We start from the raw sequence: 23531 nt of genomic DNA, 5'->3' as shown, positions 1-23531 counted from the left end.
TTGTGGAAAAATTTGTATCCTGAAATGCACGTTGTAAGGTGCACATGACGCCATGGTGAATAACAGAAGATTGAAACACTTGCCTCCCTGGTCCTCTGTCGGCTTCGTGGCATTCGTCCTCCCTCCCTCCCTCCGTGGATCCTCTTCTCGGCAGTCGTCACTGCCTCTGGGGGACTTCACGGTTCATTTCTGCCCCCAGGATGATGATGTCCACGGTCCTGATGGTAAAGATAATGAGAAGTTTAATGTTTGAAATAATTGATGTTAATTGATATACTTGCCTTATGGTCCTCTGTCGTCCCTCCCTCCGTGGTCCACTTCTGTCCATGGAGCCTCTTCTCGGCAGTCGTCACTGCCTCTGGGGGACTTCACGGTCCATTTCTGCCCCCAGGATGATGATGTCCACGGTCCTGATGGTAAAGATAATGAGAAGTTTAATGTTTGAAATAATTGATGTTATTTGATATACTTGCCTTATGGTCCTCTGTCGTCCCTCCCATCGTGGTCCACTTCTGTCCATGGAGCCTCTTCTCGGCAGTCGTCACTGCCTCTGGGGGACTTCACGGTCCATTTCTGCCCCCAGGATGATGATGTCCACGGTCCTGATGGTAAAGATAATGAGAAGATTAATGTTTGAAATAATTGATGTTAATTGATATACTTGCCTCCCTGGTCCTCTGTCGTCCCTCCCATCGTGGTCCACTTCTGTCCATGGAGCCTCTTCTCGGCAGTCGTCACTGCCTCTGGGGGACTTCACGGTCCATTTCTGCCCCCAGGATGATGATGTCCACGGTCCTGATGGTAAAGATAATGAGAAGTTTAATGTTTGAAATAATTGATATTTACTACATACATAATGAATGCCAAAAGTATGTATTCATGCGGAATCAGGTTTCTAATTGTAGAAATATAGAATAAATTAATGTTTCAAATCATTGATATTTACTACATACATAATGAATGCCAAAAGTATGTATATATGCGGAATTGTGGAAAAATTTGTATCCTGAAATGCACGTTGTAAGGTGCACATGACGCCATGGTGAATAACAGAAGATTGAAACACTTGCCTCCCTGGTCCTCTGTCGGCTTCGTGGCATTCGTCCTCCCTCCCTCCCTCCGTGGATCCTCTTCTCGGCAGTCGTCACTGCCTCTGGGGGACTTCACGGTTCATTTCTGCCCCCAGGATGATGATGTCCACGGTCCTGATGGTAAAGATAATGAGAAGTTTAATGTTTGAAATAATTGATGTTAATTGATATACTTGCCTTATGGTCCTCTGTCGTCCCTCCCTCCGTGGTCCACTTCTGTCCATGGAGCCTCTTCTCGGCAGTCGTCACTGCCTCTGGGGGACTTCACGGTCCATTTCTGCCCCCAGGATGATGATGTCCACGGTCCTGATGGTAAAGATAATGAGAAGTTTAATGTTTGAAATAATTGATGTTATTTGATATACTTGCCTTATGGTCCTCTGTCGTCCCTCCCATCGTGGTCCACTTCTGTCCATGGAGCCTCTTCTCGGCAGTCGTCACTGCCTCTGGGGGACTTCACGGTCCATTTCTGCCCCCAGGATGATGATGTCCACGGTCCTGATGGTAAAGATAATGAGAAGATTAATGTTTGAAATAATTGATACTTACTACATACATAATGAATGCCAAAAGTATCTATGTATGCGGAATTGGGTAGTAATTGTAGAAATAAAGAATATGAAACACTTGCCTCCCTGGCACTTCACGGTCCATTTATGCCCCCAGGATGATGATGTCCACGGTCCTGATGGTAAAGATAATGAGAAGTTTAATGTTTGAAATAATTGATGTTAATTGATATACTTGCCTTATGGTCCTCTGTCGTCCCTCCCTCCGTGGTCCACTTCTGTCCATGGAGCCTCTTCTCGGCAGTCGTCACTGCCTCTGGGGGACTTCACGGTCCATTTCTGCCCCCAGGATGATGATGTCCACGGTCCTGATGGTAAAGATAATGAGAAGTTTAATGTTTGAAATAATTGATGTTATTTGATATACTTGCCTTATGGTCCTCTGTCGTCCCTCCCATCGTGGTCCACTTCTGTCCATGGAGCCTCTTCTCGGCAGTCGTCACTGCCTCTGGGGGACTTCACGGTCCATTTCTGCCCCCAGGATGATGATGTTCACGGTCCTGATGGTAAAGATAATGAGAAGATTAATGTTTGAAATAATTGATGTTATTTGATATACTTGCCTTATGGTCCTCTGTCGTCCCTCCCTCCGTGGTCCACTTCTGTCCATGGAGCCTCTTCTCGGCAGTCGTCACTGCCTCTGGGGGACTTCACGGTCCATTTCTGCCCCCAGGATGATGATGTCCACGGTCCTGATGGTAAAGATAATGAGAAGATTAATGTTTGAAATAATTGATACTTACTACATACATAATGAATGCCAAAAGTATCCATGTATGCGGAGTTGGGTAGTAATTGTAGAAATAAAGAATAAATTAATGTTTCAAATCCTTGATATTTACTACATACATAATGAATGCCAAAAGTATGTATATATGCGGAATTGTGGAAAAATTTGTATTCTGAAATACACGTAAGGTGTACATGACGCCATGGTGAATAACAGAAGATTGAAACACTTGCCTCCCTGGTCCTCTGTCGGCTTCGTGGCATTCGTCCTCCCTCCCTCCCTCCGTGGATCCTCTTCTCGGCAGTCGTCACTGCCTCTGGGGGACTTCACGGTCCATTTCTGCCCCCAGGATGATGATGTCCACGGTCCTGATGGTAAAGATAATGAGAAGTTTAATGTTTGAAATAATTGATGTTAATTGATATACTTGCCTTATGGTCCTCTGTCGTCCCTAACATCGTGGTCCACTTCTGTCCATGGAGCCTCTTCTCGGCAGTCGTCACTGCCTCTGGGGGACTTCACGGTCCATTTCTGCCCCCAGGATGATGATGTCCACGGTCCTGATGGTAAAGATAATGAGAAGATTAATGTTTGAAATAATTGATGTTAATTGATATACTTGCCTTATGGTCCTCTGTCATCCCTCCCTCCGTGGTCCACTTCTGTCCATGGAGCCTCTTCTCGGCAGTCGTCACTGCCTCTGGGGGACTTCACGGTCCATTTCTGCCCCCAGGATGATGATGTCCACGGTCCTGATGGTAAAGATAATGAGAAGATTAATGTTTGAAATAATTGATGTTAATTGATATACTTGCCTCCCTGGTCCTCTGTCGTCCCTCCCATCGTGGTCCACTTCTGTCCATGGAGCCTCTTCTCGGCAGTCGTCACTGCCTCTGGGGGACTTCACGGTCCATTTCTGCCCCCAGGATGATGATGTCCACGGTCCTGATGGTAAAGATAATGAGAAGTTTAATGTTTGAAATAATTGATATTTACTACATACATAATGAATGCCAAAAGTATGTATTCATGCGGAATCAGGTTTCTAATTGTAGAAATATAGAATAAATTAATGTTTCAAATCATTGATATTTACTACATACATAATGAATGCCAAAAGTATGTATATATGCGGAATTGTGGAAAAATTTGTATCCTGAAATGCACGTTGTAAGGTGCACATGACGCCATGGTGAATAACAGAAGATTGAAACACTTGCCTCCCTGGTCCTCTGTCGGCTTCGTGGCATTCGTCCTCCCTCCCTCCCTCCGTGGATCCTCTTCTCGGCAGTTGTCACTGCCTCTGGGGGACTTCACGGTTCATTTCTGCCCCCAGGATGATGATGTCCACGGTCCTGATGGTAAAGATAATGAGAAGTTTAATGTTTGAAATAATTGATGTTAATTGATATACTTGCCTTATGGTCCTCTGTCGTCCCTCCCTCCGTGGTCCACTTCTGTCCATGGAGCCTCTTCTCGGCAGTCGTCACTGCCTCTGGGGGACTTCACGGTCCATTTCTGCCCCCAGGATGATGATGTCCACGGTCCTGATGGTAAAGATAATGAGAAGTTTAATGTTTGAAATAATTGATGTTATTTGATATACTTGCCTTATGGTCCTCTGTCGTCCCTCCCATCGTGGTCCACTTCTGTCCATGGAGCCTCTTCTCGGCAGTCGTCACTGCCTCTGGGGGACTTCACGGTCCATTTCTGCCCCCAGGATGATGATGTCCACGGTCCTGATGGTAAAGATAATGAGAAGATTAATGTTTGAAATAATTGATACTTACTACATACATAATGAATGCCAAAAGTATCTATGTATGCGGAATTGGGTAGTAATTGTAGAAATAAAGAATAAATTAATGTTTCAAATCATTGATATTTACTACATACATAATGAATGCCAAAAGTATGTATATATGCGGAATTGTGGAAAAATTTGTATCCTGAAATACACGTTGTAAGGTGCACATGACGCCATGGTGAATAACAGAAGATTGAAACGCTTGCCTCCCTGGTCCTCTGTCGGCTTCCTGGCATTCGTCCTCCCTCCCTCCCTCCCTCCGTGGATCCTCTTCTCGGCAGTCGTCACTGCCTCTGGGGGACTTCACGGTCCATTTATGCCCCCAGGATGATGATGTCCACGGTCCTGATGGTAAAGATAATGAGAAGTTTAATGTTTGAAATAATTGATGTTAATTGATATACTTGCCTTATGGTCCTCTGTCGTCCCTCCCTCCGTGGTCCACTTCTGTCCATGGAGCCTCTTCTCGGCAGTCGTCACTGCCTCTGGGGGACTTCACGGTCCATTTCTGCCCCCAGGATGATGATGTCCACGGTCCTGATGGTAAAGATAATGAGAAGTTTAATGTTTGAAATAATTGATGTTAATTGATATACTTGCCTTATGGTCCTCTGTCGTCCCTCCCATCGTGGTCCACTTCTGTCCATGGAGCCTCTTCTCGGCAGTCGTCACTGCCTCTGGGGGACTTCACGGTCCATTTCTGCCCCCAGGATGATGATGTTCACGGTCCTGATGGTAAAGATAATGAGAAGATTAATGTTTGAAATAATTGATACTTACTACATACATAATGAATGCCAAAAGTATCTATGTATGCGGAATTGTGTAGTAATTGTAGAAATAAAGAATAAATTAATGTTTCAAATCATTGATATTTACTACATACATAATGAATGCCAAAAGTATGTATATATGCAGAATTGTGGAAAAATTTGTATCCTGAAATACACGTTGTAAGGTGCACATGACGCCATGGTGAATAACAGAAGATTGAAACGCTTGCCTCCCTGGTCCTCTGTCGGCTTCGTGGCATTCGTCCTCCCTCCCTCCCTCCGTGGATCCTCTTCTCGGCAGTCGTCACTGCCTCTGGGGGACTACACGGTCCATTTCTGCCCCCAGAATGATGATGTCCACGGTCCTGATGGTAAAGATAATGAGAAGATTAATGTTTGAAATAATTGATGTTATTTGATATACTTGCCTTATGGTCCTCTGTCGTCCCTCCCTCCGTGGTCCACTTCTGTCCATGGAGCCTCTTCTCGGCAGTCGTCACTGCCTCTGGGGGACTTCACGGTCCATTTCTGCCCCCAGGATGATGATGTCCACGGTCCTGATGGTAAAGATAATGAGAAGATTAATGTTTGAAATAATTGATACTTACTACATACATAATGAATGCCAAAAGTATCCATGTATGCGGAGTTGGGTAGTAATTGTAGAAATAAAGAATAAATTAATGTTTCAAATCCTTGATATTTACTACATACATAATGAATGCCAAAAGTATGTATATATGCGGAATTGTGGAAAAATTTGTATTCTGAAATACACGTAAGGTGTACATGACGCCATGGTGAATAACAGAAGATTGAAACACTTGCCTCCCTGGTCCTCTGTCGGCTTCGTGGCATTCGTCCTCCCTCCCTCCCTCCGTGGATCCTCTTCTCGGCAGTCGTCACTGCCTCTGGGGGACTTCACGGTCCATTTCTGCCCCCAGGATGATGATGTCCACGGTCCTGATGGTAAAGATAATGAGAAGTTTAATGTTTGAAATAATTGATGTTAATTGATATACTTGCCTTATGGTCCTCTGTCGTCCCTAACATCGTGGTCCACTTCTGTCCATGGAGCCTCTTCTCGGCAGTCGTCACTGCCTCTGGGGGACTTCACGGTCCATTTCTGCCCCCAGGATGATGATGTCCACGGTCCTGATGGTAAAGATAATGAGAAGATTAATGTTTGAAATAATTGATGTTAATTGATATACTTGCCTTATGGTCCTCTGTCGTCCCTCCCTCCGTGGTCCACTTCTGTCCATGGAGCCTCTTCTCGGCAGTCGTCACTGCCTCTGGGGGACTTCACGGTCCATTTCTGCCCCCAGGATGATGATGTCCACGGTCCTGATGGTAAAGATAATGAGAAGATTAATGTTTGAAATAATTGATGTTAATTGATATACTTGCCTCCCTGGTCCTCTGTCGTCCCTCCCATCGTGGTCCACTTCTGTCCATGGAGCCTCTTCTCGGCAGTCGTCACTGCCTCTGGGGGACTTCACGGTCCATTTCTGCCCCCAGGATGATGATGTCCACGGTCCTGATGGTAAAGATAATGAGAAGTTTAATGTTTGAAATAATTGATATTTACTACATACATAATGAATGCCAAAAGTATGTATTCATGCGGAATCAGGTTTCTATTTGTAGAAATATAGAATAAATTAATGTTTCAAATCATTGATATTTACTACATACATAATGAATGCCAAAAGTATGTATATATGCGGAATTGTGGAAAAATTTGTATCCTGAAATGCACGTTGTAAGGTGCACATGACGCCATGGTGAATAACAGAAGATTGAAACACTTGCCTCCCTGGTCCTCTGTCGGCTTCGTGGCATTCGTCCTCCCTCCCTCCCTCCGTGGATCCTCTTCTCGGCAGTCGTCACTGCCTCTGGGGGACTTCACGGTTCATTTCTGCCCCCAGGATGATGATGTCCACGGTCCTGATGGTAAAGATAATGAGAAGTTTAATGTTTGAAATAATTGATGTTAATTGATATACTTGCCTTATGGTCCTCTGTCGTCCCTCCCTCCGTGGTCCACTTCTGTCCATGGAGCCTCTTCTCGGCAGTCGTCACTGCCTCTGGGGGACTTCACGGTCCATTTCTGCCCCCAGGATGATGATGTCCACGGTCCTGATGGTAAAGATAATGAGAAGTTTAATGTTTGAAATAATTGATGTTATTTGATATACTTGCCTTATGGTCCTCTGTCGTCCCTCCCATCGTGGTCCACTTCTGTCCATGGAGCCTCTTCTCGGCAGTCGTCACTGCCTCTGGGGGACTTCACGGTCCATTTCTGCCCCCAGGATGATGATGTCCACGGTCCTGATGGTAAAGATAATGAGAAGATTAATGTTTGAAATAATTGATACTTACTACATACATAATGAATGCCAAAAGTATCTATGTATGCGGAATTGGGTAGTAATTGTAGAAATAAAGAATAAATTAATGTTTCAAATCATTGATATTTACTACATACATAATGAATGCCAAAAGTATGTATATATGCGGAATTGTGGAAAAATTTGTATCCTGAAATACACGTTGTAAGGTGCACATGACGCCATGGTGAATAACAGAAGATTGAAACACTTGCCTCCCTGGTCCTCTGTCGGCTTCCTGGCATTCGTCCTCCCTCCCTCCCTCCCTCCGTGGATCCTCTTCTCGGCAGTCGTCACTGCCTCTGGGGGACTTCACGGTCCATTTATGCCCCCAGGATGATGATGTCCACGGTCCTGATGGTAAAGATAATGAGAAGTTTAATGTTTGAAATAATTGATGTTAATTGATATACTTGCCTTATGGTCCTCTGTCGTCCCTAACATCGTGGTCCACTTCTGTCCATGGAGCCTCTTCTCGGCAGTCGTCACTGCCTCTGGGGGACTTCACGGTCCATTTCTGCCCCCAGGATGATGATGTCCACGGTCCTGATGATACAGATAATGAGAAGATTAATGTTTGAAATAATTGATGTTAATTGATATACTTGCCTTATGGTCCTCTGTCGTCCCTCCCTCCGTGGTCCACTTCTGTCCATGGATCCTCTTCTCGGCAGTCATCACTGCCTCTGGGGGACTTCACGGTTTATTTCTGCCCCCAGGATGATGATGTCCACGGTCCTGATGGTAAAGATAATGAGAAGTTTAATGTTTGAAATAATTGATATTTACTACATACATAATGAATGTCGAAAGTATGTATTCATGCGGAATCAGGCTTCTAATTGTAGAAATATAGAATAAATTAATGTTTCAAATCATTGATATTTACTACATACATAATGAATGCCAAAAGTATGTATATATGCGGAATTGTGGAAAAATTTGTATCCTGAAATGCACGTTGTAAGGTGCACATGACGCCATGGTGAATAACAGAAGATTGAAACACTTGCCTCCCTGGTCCTCTGTCGGCTTCGTGGCATTCGTCCTCCCTCCCTCCCTCCCTCCGTGGATCCTCTTCTCGGCAGTCGTCACTGCCTCTGGGGGACTTCACGGTCCATTTCTGCCCCCAGGATGATGTCCACGGTCCTGATGGTAAAGATAATGAGAAGTTTAATGTTTGAAATAATTGATGTTAATTGATATACTTGCCTTATGGTCCTCTGTCGTCCCTCCCTCCGTGGTCCACTTCTGTCCATGGAGCCTCTTCTCGGCAGTCGTCACTGCCTCTGGGGGACTTCACGGTCCATTTCTGCCCCCAGGATGATGTCCACGGTCCTGATGGTAAAGATAATGAGAAGTTTAATGTTTGAAATAATTGATGTTAATTGATATACTTGCCTTATGGTCCTCTGTCGTCCCTCCCATCGTGGTCCACTTCTGTCCATGGAGCCTCTTCTTGGCAGTCGTCACTGCCTCTGGGGGACTTCACGGTCCATTTCTGCCCCCAGGATGATGATGTCCACGGTCCTGATGGTAAAGATAATGAGAAGTTTAATGTTTGAAATAATTGATGTTAATTGATATACTTGCCTTATGGTCCTCTGTCGTCCCTCCCATCGTGGTCCACTTCTGTCCATGGAGCCTCTTCTCGGCAGTCGTCACTGCCTCTGGGGGACTTCACGGTCCATTTCTGCCCCCAGGATGATGATGTTCACGGTCCTGATGGTAAAGATAATGAGAAGATTAATGTTTGAAATAATTGATACTTACTACATACATAATGAATGCCAAAAGTATGTATGCATGCGGAATTGGGTAGTAATTGTAGAAATAAAGAATAAATTAATGTTTCAAATCATTGATATTTACTACATACATAATGAATGCCAAAAGTATGTATATATGCGGAATTTTGGAAAAATTTGTATCCTGAAATGCACGTTGTAAGGTGCACATGACGCCATGGTGAATAACAGAAGATTGAAACACTTGCCTCCCTGGTCCTCTGTCGGCTTCGTGGCATTCGTCCTCCCTCCCTCCCTCCGTGGATCCTCTTCTCGGCAGTCGTCACTGCCTCTGGGGGACTTCACGGTTCATTTCTGCCCCCAGGATGATGATGTCCACGGTCCTGATGGTAAAGATAATGAGAAGTTTAATGTTTGAAATAATTGATGTTAATTGATATACTTGCCTTATGGTCCTCTGTCGTCCCTCCCTCCGTGGTCCACTTCTGTCCATGGAGCCTCTTCTCGGCAGTCGTCACTGCCTCTGGGGGACTTCACGGTCCATTTCTGCCCCCAGGATGATGATGTCCACGGTCCTGATGGTAAAGATAATGAGAAGTTTAATGTTTGAAATAATTGATGTTATTTGATATACTTGCCTTATGGTCCTCTGTCGTCCCTCCCATCGTGGTCCACTTCTGTCCATGGAGCCTCTTCTCGGCAGTCGTCACTGCCTCTGGGGGACTTCACGGTCCATTTCTGCCCCCAGGATGATGATGTCCACGGTCCTGATGGTAAAGATAATGAGAAGATTAATGTTTGAAATAATTGATACTTACTACATACATAATGAATGCCAAAAGTATCTATGTATGCGGAATTGGGTAGTAATTGTAGAAATAAAGAATAAATTAATGTTTCAAATCATTGATATTTACTACATACATAATGAATGCCAAAAGTATGTATATATGCGGAATTGTGGAAAAATTTGTATCCTGAAATACACGTTGTAAGGTGCACATGACGCCATGGTGAATAACAGAAGATTGAAACACTTGCCTCCCTGGTCCTCTGTCGGCTTCCTGGCATTCGTCCTCCCTCCCTCCCTCCCTCCGTGGATCCTCTTCTCGGCAGTCGTCACTGCCTCTGGGGGACTTCACGGTCCATTTATGCCCCCAGGATGATGATGTCCACGGTCCTGATGGTAAAGATAATGAGAAGTTTAATGTTTGAAATAATTGATGTTAATTGATATACTTGCCTTATGGTCCTCTGTCGTCCCTAACATCGTGGTCCACTTCTGTCCATGGAGCCTCTTCTCGGCAGTCGTCACTGCCTCTGGGGGACTTCACGGTCCATTTCTGCCCCCAGGATGATGATGTCCACGGTCCTGATGATACAGATAATGAGAAGATTAATGTTTGAAATAATTGATGTTAATTGATATACTTGCCTTATGGTCCTCTGTCGTCCCTCCCTCCGTGGTCCACTTCTGTCCATGGATCCTCTTCTCGGCAGTCATCACTGCCTCTGGGGGACTTCACGGTTTATTTCTGCCCCCAGGATGATGATGTCCACGGTCCTGATGGTAAAGATAATGAGAAGTTTAATGTTTGAAATAATTGATATTTACTACATACATAATGAATGTCGAAAGTATGTATTCATGCGGAATCAGGCTTCTAATTGTAGAAATATAGAATAAATTAATGTTTCAAATCATTGATATTTACTACATACATAATGAATGCCAAAAGTATGTATATATGCGGAATTGTGGAAAAATTTGTATCCTGAAATGCACGTTGTAAGGTGCACATGACGCCATGGTGAATAACAGAAGATTGAAACACTTGCCTCCCTGGTCCTCTGTCGGCTTCGTGGCATTCGTCCTCCCTCCCTCCCTCCCTCCGTGGATCCTCTTCTCGGCAGTCGTCACTGCCTCTGGGGGACTTCACGGTCCATTTCTGCCCCCAGGATGATGTCCACGGTCCTGATGGTAAAGATAATGAGAAGTTTAATGTTTGAAATAATTGATGTTAATTGATATACTTGCCTTATGGTCCTCTGTCGTCCCTCCCTCCGTGGTCCACTTCTGTCCATGGAGCCTCTTCTCGGCAGTCGTCACTGCCTCTGGGGGACTTCACGGTCCATTTCTGCCCCCAGGATGATGTCCACGGTCCTGATGGTAAAGATAATGAGAAGTTTAATGTTTGAAATAATTGATGTTAATTGATATACTTGCCTTATGGTCCTCTGTCGTCCCTCCCATCGTGGTCCACTTCTGTCCATGGAGCCTCTTCTTGGCAGTCGTCACTGCCTCTGGGGGACTTCACGGTCCATTTCTGCCCCCAGGATGATGATGTCCACGGTCCTGATGGTAAAGATAATGAGAAGTTTAATGTTTGAAATAATTGATGTTAATTGATATACTTGCCTTATGGTCCTCTGTCGTCCCTCCCATCGTGGTCCACTTCTGTCCATGGAGCCTCTTCTTGGCAGTCGTCACTGCCTCTGGGGGACTTCACGGTCCATTTCTGCCCCCAGGATGATGATGTTCACGGTCCTGATGGTAAAGATAATGAGAAGATTAATGTTTGAAATAATTGATACTTACTACATACATAATGAATGCCAAAAGTATGTATGCATGCGGAATTGGGTAGTAATTGTAGAAATAAAGAATAAATTAATGTTTCAAGTCATTGATATTTACTACATACATAATGAATGCCAAAAGTATGTATATATGCGGAATTGTGGAAAAATTTGTATCCTGAAATGCACGTTGTAAGGTGCACATGACGCCATGGTGAATAACAGAAGATTGAAACACTTGCCTCCCTGGTCCTCTGTCGGCTTCGTGGCATTCGTCCTCCCTCCCTCCCTCCCTCCGTGGATCCTCTTCTCGGCAGTCGTCACTGCCTCTGGGGGACTTCACGGTCCATTTCTGCCCCCAGGATGATGATGTCCACGGTCCTGATGGTAAAGATAATGAGAAGTTTAATGTTTGAAATAATTGATGTTAATTGATATACTTGCCTTATGGTCCTCTGTCGTCCCTCCCTCCGTGGTCCACTTCTGTCCATGCAGCCTCTTCTCGGCAGTCGTCACTGCCTCTGGGGGACTTCACGGTCCATTTCTGCCCCCAGGATGATGATGTCCACGGTCCTGATGGTAAAGATAATGAGAAGATTAATGTTTGAAATAATTGATATTTACTACATACATAATGAATGCCAAAAGTATGTATTCATGCGGAATCAGGTTTCTAATTGTAGAAATATAGAATAAATTAATGTTTGAAATCATTGATATTTACTACATACATAATGAATGCCAAAAGTATGTATATATGCGGAATTGTGGAAAAATTTGTATCCTGAAATGCACGTTGTAAGGTGCACATGACGCCATGGTGAATAACAGAAGATTGAAACACTTGCCTCCCTGGTCCTCTGTCGGCTTCGTGGCATTCGTCCTCCCTCCCTCCCTCCCTCCGTGGATCCTCTTCTCGGCAGTCGTCACTGCCTCTGGGGGACTTCACGGTCCATTTCTGCCCCCAGGATGATGATGTCCACGGTCCTGATGGTAAAGATAATGAGAAGTTTAATGTTTGAAATAATTGATGTTAATTGATATACTTGCCTTATGGTCCTCTGTCGTCCCTCCCTCCGTGGTCCACTTCTGTCCATGGAGCCTCTTCTCGGCAGTCGTCACTGCCTCTGGGGGACTTCACGGTCCATTTCTGCCCCCAGGATGATGATGTCCACGGTCCTGATGGTAAAGATAATGAGAAGTTTAATGTTTGAAATAATTGATGTTATTTGATATACTTGCCTTATGGTCCTCTGTCGTCCCTCCCATCGTGGTCCACTTCTGTCCATGGAGCCTCTTCTCGGCAGTCGTCACTGCCTCTGGGGGACTTCACGGTCCATTTCTGCCCTCAGGATGATGATGTCCACGGTCCTGATGGTAAAGATAATGAGAAGATTAATGTTTGAAATAATTGATACTTACTACATACATAATGAATGCCAAAAGTATCTATGTATGCGGAATTGGGTAGTAATTGTAGAAATAAAGAATAAATTAATGTTTCAAATCATTGATATTTACTACATACATAATGAATGCCAAAAGTATGTATATATGCGGAATTGTGGAAAAATTTGTATCCTGAAATACACGTTGTAAGGTGCACATGACGCCATGGTGAATAACAGAAGATTGAAACACTTGCCTCCCTGGTCCTCTGTCGGCTTCGTGGCATTCGTCCTCCCTCCCTCCCTCCCTCCGTGGATCCTCTTCTCGGCAGTCGTCACTGCCTCTGGGGGACTTCACGGTCCATTTCTGCCCCCAGGATGATGATGTCCACGGTCCTGATGGTAAAGATAATGAGAAGTTTAATGTTTGAAATAATTGATGTTAATTGATATACTTGCCTTATGGTCCTCTGTCGTCCCTCCCATCGTGGTCCACTTCTGTCCATGGAGCCTCTTCTCGGCAGTCGTCACTGCCTCTGGGGGACTTCACGGTCCATTTCTGCCCCCAGGATGATGATGTCCACGGTCCTGATGGTAAAGATAATGAGAAGTTTAATGTTTGAAATAATTGATGTTAATTGATATACTTGCCTTATGGTCCTCTGTCGTCCCTCCCATCGTGGTCCACTTCTGTCCATGGAGCCTCTTCTCGGCAGTCGTCACTGCCTCTGGGGGACTTCACGGTCCATTTCTGCCCCCAGGATGATGATGTCCACGGTCCTGATGGTAAAGATAATGAGAAGATTAATGTTTGAAATAATTGATACTTACTACATACATAATGAATGCCAAAAGTATGTATGCATGCGGAATTGGGTAGTAATTGTAGAAATAAAGAATAAATTAATGTTTCAAATCATTGATATTTACTACATACATAATGAATGCCAAAAGTATGTATATATGCGGAATTGTGGAAAAATTTGTATCCTGAAATGCACGTTGTAAGGTGCACATGACGCCATGGTGAATAACAGAAGATTGAAACACTTGCCTCCCTGGTCCTCTGTCGGCTTCGTGGCATTCGTCCTCCCTCCCTCCCTCCCTCCGTGGATCCTCTTCTCGGCAGTCGTCACTGCCTCTGGGGGACTTCACGGTCCATTTCTGCCCCCAGGATGATGATGTCCACGGTCCTGATGGTAAAGATAATGAGAAGTTTAATGTTTGAAATAATTGATGTTAATTGATATACTTGCCTTATGGTCCTCTGTCGTCCCTCCCTCCGTGGTCCACTTCTGTCCATGCAGCCTCTTCTCGGCAGTCGTCACTGCCTCTGGGGGACTTCACGGTCCATTTCTGCCCCCAGGATGATGATGTCCACGGTCCTGATGGTAAAGATAATGAGAAGATTAATGTTTGAAATAATTGATACTTACTACATACATAATGAATGCCAAAAGTATCTATGTATGCGGAATTGGGTAGTAATTGTAGAAGTAAAGAATAAATTAATGGTTCAAATCATTGATATTTACTACATACATAATGAATGCCAAAAGTATGTATATATGCGGAATTGTGGAAAAATTTGTATCCTGAAATGCACGTTGTAAGGTGCACATGACGCCATGGTGAATAACAGAAGATTGAAACACTTGCCTCCCTGGTCCTCTGTCGGCTTCGTGGCATTCGTCCTCCCTCCCTCCCTCCCTCCGTGGATCCTCTTCTCGGCAGTCGTCACTGCCTCTGGGGGACTTCACGGTCCATTTCTGCCCCCAGGATGATGATGTCCACGGTCCTGATGGTAAAGATAATGAGAAGTTTAATGTTTGAAATAATTGATGTTAATTGATATACTTGCCTTATGGTCCTCTGTCGTCCCTAACATCGTGGTCCACTTCTGTCCATGGAGCCTCTTCTTGGCAGTCGTCACTGCCTCTGGGGGACTTCACGGTCCATTTCTGCCCCCAGGATGATGATGTCCACGGTCCTGATGGTAAAGATAATGAGAAGTTTAATGTTTGAAATAATTGATGTTAATTGATATACTTGCCTTATGGTCCTCTGTCGTCCCTCCCTCCGTGGTCCACTTCTGTCCATGCAGCCTCTTCTCGGCAGTCGTCACTGCCTCTGGGGGACTTCACGGTCCATTTCTGCCCCCAGGATGATGATGTCCACGGTCCTGATGGTAAAGATAATGAGAAGATTAATGTTTGAAATAATTGATACTTACTACATACATAATGAATGCCAAAAGTATGTATGCATGCGGAATTGGGTAGTAATTGTAGAAATAAAGAATAAATTAATGTTTCAAATCATTGATATTTACTACATACATAATGAATGCCAAAAGTATGTATATATGCGGAATTGTGGAAAAATTTGTATCCTGAAATGCACGTTGTAAGGTGCACATGACGCCATGGTGAATAACAGAAGATTGAAACACTTGCCTCCCTGGTCCTCTGTCGGCTTCGTGGCATTCGTCCTCCCTCCCTCCCTCCCTCCGTGGATCCTCTTCTCGGCAGTCGTCACTGCCTCTGGGGGACTTCACGGTCCATTTCTGCCCCCAGGATGATGATGTCCACGGTCCTGATGGTAAAGATAATGAGAAGTTTAATGTTTGAAATAATTGATGTTAATTGATATACTTGCCTTATGGTCCTCTGTCGTCCCTCCCTCCGTGGTCCACTTCTGTCCATGCAGCCTCTTCTCGGCAGTCGTCACTGCCTCTGGGGGACTTCACGGTCCATTTCTGCCCCCAGGATGATGATGTCCACGGTCCTGATGGTAAAGATAATGAGAAGATTAATGTTTGAAATAATTGATACTTACTACATACATAATGAATGCCAAAAGTATCTATGTATGCGGAATTGGGTAGTAATTGTAGAAGTAAAGAATAAATTAATGTTTCAAATCATTGATATTTACTACATACATAATGAATGCCAAAAGTATGTATATATGCGGAATTGTGGAAAAATTTGTATCCTGAAATGCACGTTGTAAGGTGCACATGACGCCATGGTGAATAACAGAAGATTGAAACACTTGCCTCCCTGGTCCTCTGTCGGCTTCGTGGCATTCGTCCTCCCTCCCTCCCTCCCTCCGTGGATCCTCTTCTCGGCAGTCGTCACTGCCTCTGGGGGACTTCACGGTCCATTTCTGCCCCCAGGATGATGATGTCCACGGTCCTGATGGTAAAGATAATGAGAAGTTTAATGTTTGAAATAATTGATGTTAATTGATATACTTGCCTTATGGTCCTCTGTCGTCCCTAACATCGTGGTCCACTTCTGTCCATGGAGCCTCTTCTTGGCAGTCGTCACTGCCTCTGGGGGACTTCACGGTCCATTTCTGCCCCCAGGATGATGATGTCCACGGTCCTGATGGTAAAGATAATGAGAAGATTAATGTTTGAAATAATTGATGTTAATTGATATACTTGCCTTATGGTTCTCTGTCGTCCCTCCCTCCGTGGTCCACTTCTGTCCATGGAGCCTCTTCTCGGCAGTCGTCACTGCCTCTGGGGGACTTCACGGTCCATTTCTGCCCCCAGGATGATGATGTCCACGGTCCTGATGGTAAAGATAATGAGAAGATTAATGTTTGAAATAATTGATGTTAATTGATATACTTGCCTCCCTGGTCCTCTGTCGTCCCTCCCATCGTGGTCCACTTCTGTCCATGGAGCCTCTTCTCGGCAGTCGTCACTGCCTCTGGGGGACTTCACGGTCCATTTCTGCCCCCAGGATGATGATGTCCACGGTCCTGATGGTGAAGATAATGAGAAGTTTAATGTTTGAAATAATTGATATTTACTACATACATAATGAATGCCAAAAGTATGTATTCATGCGGAATCAGGTTTCTAATTGTAGAAATATAGAATAAATTAATGTTTGAAATCATTGATATTTACTACATACATAATGAATGCCAAAAGTATGTATATATGCGGAATTGTGGAAAAATTTGTATCCTGAAATGCACGTTGTAAGGTGCACATGACGCCATGGTGAATAACAGAAGATTGAAACACTTGCCTCCCTGGTCCTCTGTCGGCTTCGTGGCATTCGTCCTCCCTCCCTCCCTCCCTCCGTGGATCCTCTTCTCGGCAGTCGTCACTGCCTCTGGGGGACTTCACGGTCCATTTCTGCCCCCAGGATGATGATGTCCACGGTCCTGATGGTAAAGATAATGAGAAGTTTAATGTTTGAAATAATTGATGTTAATTGATATACTTGCCTTATGGTCCTCTGTCGTCCCTCCCTCCGTGGTCCACTTCTGTCCATGGAGCCTCTTCTCGGCAGTCGTCACTGCCTCTGGGGGACTTCACGGTCCATTTCTGCCCCCAGGATGATGATGTCCACGGTCCTGATGGTAAAGATAATGAGAAGTTTAATGTTTGAAATAATTGATGTTATTTGATATACTTGCCTTATGGTCCTCTGTCGTCCCTCCCATCGTGGTCCACTTCTGTCCATGGAGCCTCTTCTCGGCAGTCGTCACTGCCTCTGGGGGACTTCACGGTCCATTTCTGCCCTCAGGATGATGATGTCCACGGTCCTGATGGTAAAGATAATGAGAAGATTAATGTTTGAAATAATTGATACTTACTACATACATAATGAATGCCAAAAGTATCTATGTATGCGGAATTGGGTAGTAATTGTAGAAATAAAGAATAAATTAATGTTTCAAATCATTGATATTTACTACATACATAATGAATGCCAAAAGTATGTATATATGCGGAATTGTGGAAAAATTTGTATCCTGAAATACACGTTGTAAGGTGCACATGACGCCATGGTGAATAACAGAAGATTGAAACACTTGCCTCCCTGGTCCTCTGTCGGCTTCGTGGCATTCGTCCTCCCTCCCTCCCTCCCTCCGTGGATCCTCTTCTCGGCAGTCGTCACTGCCTCTGGGGGACTTCACGGTCCATTTCTGCCCCCAGGATGATGATGTCCACGGTCCTGATGGTAAAGATAATGAGAAGATTAATGTTTGAAATAATTGATGTTAATTGATATACTTGCCTCCCTGGTCCTCTGTCGTCCCTCCCATCGTGGTCCACTTCTGTCCATGGAGCCTCTTCTCGGCAGTCGTCACTGCCTCTGGGGGACTTCACGGTCCATTTCTGCCCCCAGGATGATGATGTCCACGGTCCTGATGGTGAAGATAATGAGAAGTTTAATGTTTGAAATAATTGATATTTACTACATACATAATGAATGCCAAAAGTATGTATTCATGCGGAATCAGGTTTCTATTTGTAGAAATATAGAATTAATTAATGTTTGAAATCATTGATATTTACTACATACATAATGAATGCCAAAAGTATGTATATATGCGGAATTGTGGAAAAATTTGTATCCTGAAATGCACGTTGTAAGGTGCACATGACGCCATGGTGAATAACAGAAGATTGAAACACTTGCCTCCCTGGTCCTCTGTCGGCTTCGTGGCATTCGTCCTCCCTCCCTCCCTCCCTCCGTGGATCCTCTTCTCGGCAGTCGTCACTGCCTCTGGGGGACTTCACGGTCCATTTCTGCCCCCAGGATGATGATGTCCACGGTCCTGATGGTAAAGATAATGAGAAGTTTAATGTTTGAAATAATTGATGTTAATTGATATACTTGCCTTATGGTCCTCTGTCGTCCCTCCCTCCGTGGTCCACTTCTGTCCATGGAGCCTCTTCTCGGCAGTCGTCACTGCCTCTGGGGGACTTCACGGTCCATTTCTGCCCCCAGGATGATGATGTCCACGGTCCTGATGGTAAAGATAATGAGAAGTTTAATGTTTGAAATAATTGATGTTATTTGATATACTTGCCTTATGGTCCTCTGTCGTCCCTCCCATCGTGGTCCACTTCTGTCCATGGAGCCTCTTCTCGGCAGTCGTCACTGCCTCTGGGGGACTTCACGGTCCATTTCTGCCCTCAGGATGATGATGTCCACGGTCCTGATGGTAAAGATAATGAGAAGATTAATGTTTGAAATAATTGATACTTACTACATACATAATGAATGCCAAAAGTATCTATGTATGCGGAATTGGGTAGTAATTGTAGAAATAAAGAATAAATTAATGTTTCAAATCATTGATATTTACTACATACATAATGAATGCCAAAAGTATGTATATATGCGGAATTGTGGAAAAATTTGTATCCTGAAATACACGTTGTAAGGTGCACATGACGCCATGGTGAATAACAGAAGATTGAAACACTTGCCTCCCTGGTCCTCTGTCGGCTTCGTGGCATTCGTCCTCCCTCCCTCCCTCCCTCCGTGGATCCTCTTCTCGGCAGTCGTCACTGCCTCTGGGGGACTTCACGGTCCATTTCTGCCCCCAGGATGATGATGTCCACGGTCCTGATGGTAAAGATAATGAGAAGTTTAATGTTTGAAATAATTGATGTTAATTGATATACTTGCCTTATGGTCCTCTGTCGTCCCTCCCATCGTGGTCCACTTCTGTCCATGGAGCCTCTTCTCGGCAGTCGTCACTGCCTCTGGGGGACTTCACGGTCCATTTCTGCCCCCAGGATGATGATGTCCACGGTCCTGATGGTAAAGATAATGAGAAGTTTAATGTTTGAAATAATTGATGTTAATTGATATACTTGCCTTATGGTCCTCTGTCGTCCCTCCCTCCGTGGTCCACTTCTGTCCATGCAGCCTCTTCTCGGCAGTCGTCACTGCCTCTGGGGGACTTCACGGTCCATTTCTGCCCCCAGGATGATGATGTCCACGGTCCTGATGGTAAAGATAATGAGAAGATTAATGTTTGAAATAATTGATACTTACTACATACATAATGAATGCCAAAAGTATCTATGTATGCGGAATTGGGTAGTAATTGTAGAAGTAAAGAATAAATTAATGTTTCAAATCATTGATATTTACTACATACATAATGAATGCCAAAAGTATGTATATATGCGGAATTGTGGAAAAATTTGTATCCTGAAATGCACGTTGTAAGGTGCACATGACGCCATGGTGAATAACAGAAGATTGAAACACTTGCCTCCCTGGTCCTCTGTCGGCTTCGTGGCATTCGTCCTCCCTCCCTCCCTCCCTCCGTGGATCCTCTTCTCGGCAGTCGTCACTGCCTCTGGGGGACTTCACGGTCCATTTATGCCCCCAGGATGATGATGTCCACGGTCCTGATGGTAAAGATAATGAGAAGTTTAATGTTTGAAATAATTGATGTTAATTGATATACTTGCCTTATGGTCCTCTGTCGTCCCTAACATCGTGGTCCACTTCTGTCCATGGAGCCTCTTCTTGGCAGTCGTCACTGCCTCTGGGGGACTTCACGGTCCATTTCTGCCCCCAGGATGATGATGTCCACGGTCCTGATGGTAAAGATAATGAGAAGTTTAATGTTTGAAATAATTGATGTTAATTGATATACTTGCCTTATGGTCCTCTGTCGTCCCTCCCATCGTGGTCCACTTCTGTCCATGGAGCCTCTTCTCGGCAGTCGTCACTGCCTCTGGGGGACTTCACGGTCCATTTCTGCCCCCAGGATGATGATGTCCACGGTCCTGATGGTAAAGATAATGAGAAGTTTAATGTTTGAAATAATTGATGTTGATTGATATACTTGCCTTATGGTCCTCTGTCGTCCCTCCCATCGTGGTCCACTTCTGTCCATGGAGCCTCTTCTCGGCAGTCGTCACTGCCTCTGGGGGACTTCACGGTCCATTTCTGCCCCCAGGATGATGATGTCCACGGTCCTGATGGTAAAGATAATGAGAAGATTAATGTTTGAAATAATTGATGTTAATTGATATACTTGCCTTATGGTTCTCTGTCGTCCCTCCCTCCGTGGTCCACTTCTGTCCATGGAGCCTCTTCTCGGCAGTCGTCACTGCCTCTGGGGGACTTCACGGTCCATTTCTGCCCCCAGGATGATGATGTCCACGGTCCTGATGGTAAAGATAATGAGAAGTTTAATGTTTGAAATAATTGATATTTACTACATACATAATGAATGCCAAAAGTATGTATGCATGCGGAATTGGGTAGTAATTGTAGAAATAAAGAATAAATTAATGTTTCAAATCATTGATATTTACTACATACATAATGAATGCCAAAAGTATGTATATATGCGGAATTGTGGAAAAATTTTTATCCTGAAATGCACGTTGTAAGGTGCACATGACGCCATGGTGAATAACAGAAGATTGAAACACTTGCCTCCCTGGTCCTCTGTCGGCTTCGTGGCATTCGTCCTCCCTCCCTCCCTCCCTCCGTGGATCCTCTTCTCGGCAGTCGTCACTGCCTCTGGGGGACTTCACGGTCCATTTCTGCCCCCAGGATGATGATGTCCACGGTCCTGATGGTAAAGATAATGAGAAGTTTAATGTTTGAAATAATTGATGTTAATTGATATACTTGCCTTATGGTCCTCTGTCGTCGCTAACATCGTGGTCCACCTCTGTCCATGGAGCCTCTTCTTGGCAGTCGTCACTGCCTCTGGGGGACTTCACGGTCCATTTCTGCCCCCAGGATGATGATGTCCACGGTCCTGATGGTAAAGATAATGAGAAGATTAATGTTTGAAATAATTGATGTTAATTGATATACTTGCCTTATGGTTCTCTGTCGTCCCTCCCTCCGTGGTCCACTTCTGTCCATGGAGCCTCTTCTCGGCAGTCGTCACTGCCTCTGGGGGACTTCACGGTCCATTTCTGCCCCCAGGATGATGATGTCCACGGTCCTGATGGTAAAGATAATGAGAAGATTAATGTTTGAAATAATTGATGTTAATTGATATACTTGCCTCCCTGGTCCTCTGTCGTCCCTCCCATCGTGGTCCACTTCTGTCCATGGAGCCTCTTCTCGGCAGTCGTCACTGCCTCTGGGGGACTTCACGGTCCATTTCTGCCCCCAGGATGATGATGTCCACGGTCCTGATGGTAAAGATAATGAGAAGTTTAATTTTTGAAATAATTGATATTTACTACATACATAATGAATGCCAAAAGTATGTATTCATGCGGAATCAGGTTTCTAATTGTAGAAATATAGAATAAATTAATGTTTCAAATCATTGATATTTACTACATACATAATGAATGCCAAAAGTATGTATATATGCGGAATTGTGGAAAAATTTGTATCCTGAAATGCACGTTGTAAGGTGCACATGACGCCATGGTGAATAACAGAAGATTGAAACACTTGCCTCCCTGGTCCTCTGTCGGCTTCGTGGCATTCGTCCTCCCTCCCTCCCTCCCTCCGTGGATCCTCTTCTCGGCAGTCGTCACTGCCTCTGGGGGACTTCACGGTCCATTTCTGCCCCCAGGATGATGATGTCCACGGTCCTGATGGTAAAGATAATGAGAAGTTTAATGTTTGAAATAATTGATGTTATTTGATATACTTGCCTTATGGTCCTCTGTCGTCCCTCCCATCGTGGTCCACTTCTGTCCATGGAGCCTCTTCTCGGCAGTCGTCACTGCCTCTGGGGGACTTCACGGTCCATTTCTGCCCCCAGGATGATGATGTCCACGGTCCTGATGGTAAAGATAATGAGAAGTTTAATGTTTGAAATAATTGATGTTAATTGATATACTTGCCTTATGGTCCTCTGTCGTCCCTAACATCGTGGTCCACCTCTGTCCATGGAGCCTCTTCTTGGCAGTCGTCACTGCCTCTGGGGGACTTCACGGTCCATTTCTGCCCCCAGGATGATGATGTCCACGGTCCTGATGGTAAAGATAATGAGAAGATTAATGTTTGAAATAATTGATGTTAATTGATATACTTGCCTTATGGTTCTCTGTCGTCCCTCCCTCCGTGGTCCACTTCTGTCCATGGAGCCTCTTCTCGGCAGTCGTCACTGCCTCTGGGGGACTTCACGGTCCATTTCTGCCCCCAGGATGATGATGTCCACGGTCCTGATGGTAAAGATAATGAGAAGATTAATGTTTGAAATAATTGATGTTAATTGATATACTTGCCTCCCTGGTCCTCTGTCGTCCCTCCCATCGTGGTCCACTTCTGTCCATGGAGCCTCTTCTCGGCAGTCGTCACTGCCTCTGGGGGACTTCACGGTCCATTTCTGCCCCCAGGATGATGATGTCCACGGTCCTGATGGTAAAGATAATGAGAAGTTTAATTTTTGAAATAATTGATATTTACTACATACATAATGAATGCCAAAAGTATGTATTCATGCGGAATCAGGTTTCTAATTGTAGAAATATAGAATAAATTAATGTTTCAAATCATTGATATTTACTACATACATAATGAATGCCAAAAGTATGTATATATGCGGAATTGTGGAAAAATTTGTATCCTGAAATGCACGTTGTAAGGTGCACATGACGCCATGGTGAATAACAGAAGATTGAAACACTTGCCTCCCTGGTCCTCTGTCGGCTTCGTGGCATTCGTCCTCCCTCCCTCC

At 44.5% G+C, this 23531-nt stretch overlaps 1 protein-coding gene across 1 annotated transcript in view; it reads left to right on the top strand.

Annotated features, from left to right (window-relative positions):
- Positions 1-23531, top strand: part of LOC137287130 (organic cation transporter protein-like) — a 344664-nt gene that overhangs the window by 121477 nt on the left and 199656 nt on the right. The gene's annotated exons all lie outside the window — the stretch shown is intronic.

The sequence above is a fragment of the Haliotis asinina genome, chromosome 6 (assembly GCF_037392515.1).
Source record: "Haliotis asinina isolate JCU_RB_2024 chromosome 6, JCU_Hal_asi_v2, whole genome shotgun sequence".
NCBI classification, from domain to species: Eukaryota; Metazoa; Mollusca; class Gastropoda; order Lepetellida; family Haliotidae; genus Haliotis; species Haliotis asinina.
This window is presented reverse-complemented; position numbering and strand designations above follow the sequence as displayed.